The sequence below is a fragment of the Pongo pygmaeus genome, chromosome 1 (genome assembly GCF_028885625.2).
Source record: "Pongo pygmaeus isolate AG05252 chromosome 1, NHGRI_mPonPyg2-v2.0_pri, whole genome shotgun sequence".
NCBI lineage: Eukaryota > Metazoa > Chordata > Mammalia > Primates > Hominidae > Pongo > Pongo pygmaeus.
The window spans coordinates 219,303,812-219,307,035 of record NC_072373.2 but is presented as its reverse complement, the minus strand read 5'-3'; the positions used below and the strand labels follow the sequence as shown (position 1 = coordinate 219,307,035).

The 3,224-nt window shown below is 48.2% G+C and overlaps 2 non-coding genes across 2 annotated transcripts; one reads left to right on the top strand and one right to left on the bottom strand.

Annotated features, from left to right (window-relative positions):
• The first annotated feature begins 562 nt into the window (after positions 1 to 562).
• On the top strand, positions 563 to 681 carry LOC129022908 (U5 spliceosomal RNA). Its single transcript, XR_008496595.1, has one exon. It is a non-coding gene; the product is annotated as a U5 spliceosomal RNA (small nuclear RNA).
• A 1,449-nt stretch (positions 682 to 2,130) lies between these two features.
• On the bottom strand, positions 2,131 to 2,249 carry LOC129022921 (U5 spliceosomal RNA). The gene has a single exon (XR_008496601.1). It is a non-coding gene; the product is annotated as a U5 spliceosomal RNA (small nuclear RNA).
• Between the last annotated feature and the right edge of the window lie 975 nt (positions 2,250 to 3,224).

The following is a 3,224-nucleotide window of genomic DNA, read 5'->3' as shown; positions in this document are numbered from 1 at the left end:
GATCAGCCCGCCTCAGCCACCCAAAGTGCTGGGATTACAAGGGCAAGGGTGAGCCACGGAGTCCAGCCAAGATAATTTTTTTTTTTTACTTTTTTTCTTACGTTCAAAAAAATTCTTTACTTATTAGGCTAATTATGCAATTAAAAAAAAAAATTGCAAAAACCGCAATTACTTTTGCACCGACCTAATAGCTCGCCCACTGTAAGTGAAGCAGGTGAAGTCAGCCTTTTTCTTCTGGGACCAGACTCTGCTCTGCCCCCTGGTGGTGGCCTCAGGCGCAGCGCTAAAACGCATGAACCATTTAAGGTATTTCCTGAAACTGGAGCGTGATTGGTGAGACTTTATTTGCATACCCACAATGCATTGCGCACCAAATAATGTTCGTCTTTAAAATTATTTCCCCTTTTTCTTTCAACCTATCTTTCTCGAAACCGAGATTACTGTTCCAGAATTGTCTGAAGAAAAAAGCTGAAGTCAATAGCTCTTTTGGACGGAAAGAAAGTTACCGTTAGCCTACTGGGAGAAGTCGTTACCTAAGAACTGAGTGCCGATGGTTTGGGTTATACTCTGGTTTCTCTTCAAATCGCATAAATCTTTCGCCTTTTACTAAAGATTTCCGTGGAGAGGAACAAGTGTGAGTCTGAACCCAATTTTTTGAGGCCTTGCTGTTTCAGCACGGCTTGTTTTAGTGTTCTAAAAACAGACTTAATACTGATAAGTTGTGTGTGGCTGCATTAGGTGTAATGTGAAATAATAACGCACTTTCACTTTAAGGTTTTTCACTTATGTGTTATCAATTTTGCTGCTTTTCTGGGGAGTTATTATGGTGATGTGTTGGGGTGACTTACTGCTTTTGACCGGAAAGTAGGTTTGTTGGTTGATTACACCATGGGTCTTTAACCCCAGCCACTGACCGAGGGAAGGTTACCGACTGAGATCCGCCTGCTGTCAGGGAGGCAAGGTATCAGCTTTTCCTGGGAGCGTCAATCCTATTGTGAACTGTGTATGCCAGGGATCCAGGTGCGTGCTCCTTTTAAGAATCTAATGGCTGATGACTTGAGGGGGACAGTTTCAACCTGGAACTGTCCAAACCCCGTACCCACGTTCCCCCGCCCTTGGAAAAACTGTCTTCCATGAACCGGGTCCCTTGTGCTAGAAAGGTTGGGGACCGCTGGACTATCCGATCAAATGAAGCAGGGACTCGGGGCGAGCTCCCCCGCTGCTCCCGCCGGCTTCTCCGTGTAGAATCGAAGAAGGCAGTCCCGAGGGCTCTTCTGCCCCGTATCCCCGCCTGAGGAGCGTGCCAGGCGCGCAGCTAGTCCTCCCCCAACCCAACCGGTTTGATGAAACCCAAGAGAAAGTGAATTTTCCAGCCACTCCCATTGGCTAGAATTCGTCTCAGCCGCAAGGGAGGCTGGGAAATGCAGTCACGCCTTCAGGTAGCCGTGAGCCCTGCTAGGGAGATTCTAGGGAGAGGTTGAGTACTGGGGAGGAAAAACTAGCAGGGTCTGTTCCAGTAAAGGAGGGAGGAAATCCATCGCAAAAAATCCTGACCCCCAGGCCGGGCGCGGTGGCTCACTCCTGTAATCCCAGCACTTTGGGAGGCCGAGGCGGGCAGATCACCTGAGGTCAGGAGTTTGACTGGCCTGGCCAACATGGAGAAACCCCGTCTCTACTAAAAATACAAAAGTTAGCCGAGCAGGAGGACACATGCCTGTAGTCACAGCCACGCGGGAGGCTGAGGCAGGAGAATCGCTTGAACCTGGAAGGCGGAGGTTGCAGTGAACCAAGATCGCGCCACTGCACTCGAGCCTGAGCGACAGAGCGAGACTCTGTCTCAAAAAAAAAAAAAATTCTGACCCCAGGCTCAGGCCCTGAAGCAGCCGCCCACAGCCCAGCCCTGCCGTGCTATGCCCCCGTGACTCAAAGCCCCATTCAAGCTACGTAGGAGGGTAATTATCCTTTTCCCTCAAAGCCAGCTGCTCCTCCAGAAGCCAACTCTGGTCCTTCAGAATTAAATACTGGAGAACAATGCTCTCTCTGAGTTTTGAGTGTGTTTCTTGTTTCAGAATAAACAAGAACCATCCTAATGGCTTTCTAAGTGCATCTACTATTAGATCACTCAAATAAGCCTTGCTGAAAGCGCAAGACCGCTAAAAAATTGGTTCAAAACTCAGAGTTGCTCCTCTCCACGGAAATCTTTAGTAAAAGGCGAAAGATTTATGCGATATGAAGAGAAACCAGAGACACAATCGTGAGCTGCACTCAGTTCTCAGGTAATGCCTACTCCCAACAGGCTAATGGTAAATTTCTTTCTGCCCAAAAGAGCTATTGACTTCTGCCTTTTTCTTCAGACAGTTCTGGAACAGCAATCTCAGTTTCGGGAAAGATAGATTGAAGGAAAAAGGGGATCTAGTAATTTTAAAGACGAAAATTATTTGGTGCACAATGCATTGTGGGTATGCAAATAAAGTCTTAGCAATCAAGCTCCAGTTTTGACAAACTGGTGAAGCCTTAGGGACTCCTCAAAAAAAGGTTTTCTGTTGTTTTTGTTTTGTCTTAAACTTTTTATTTTTAATGTTTGTGGGTACATAGCATGTGTATGTATGGGTTACATGACAAGAGAAAGGTTTTGTTTGTTTGAGATGGAGTCTTGCTCCTGTTACCCAGGCTGGAGTGCTGTGGTGTGATCTCAGCTCACTGCAACCTCTGCCTGCCAGGTTCAAGCGATTCTCCTGCCTCAGCCTCCCAAGTAGCTGGGATTACAGGTGTGTGCCACCATGCCCGGCTAATTTTTGTATTTTTAGTAGAGATGGGGTTTCACCATGTTGGCCAGGCTGGTCTCGAACTCCTGACCTAAGGTGATCCGCCCGCCTCGGCCTCCCGAAGTGCTGGGATTACAGGCGTGAACCACTGCGCCCAGCCCCTGCGAATGCTGTGTAGTTGTCTCTTCCCGAGGTTTTATTCTGAGAGGAGCCCCAGCCTTTCTCACGAGCTCACTTGCCCAGTGTTGCCGTCTCCCGGGACAGCCACAGAGCAGTCACGCTGGCCCCTGGCCTGGGTTTTCAGAGTTCTCCTCCACGTGTGCGTTAGGGTTCTCTAGAGGGACAGGACTAATAGGATCTACGTATATATGAGAGGGACTTTATTAAGGAGAATCGACTCACACGATCACAAGGTCAAGTCCCATAAGCCGCCTGCAAGTTGAGGATCAAGGAAGCCAG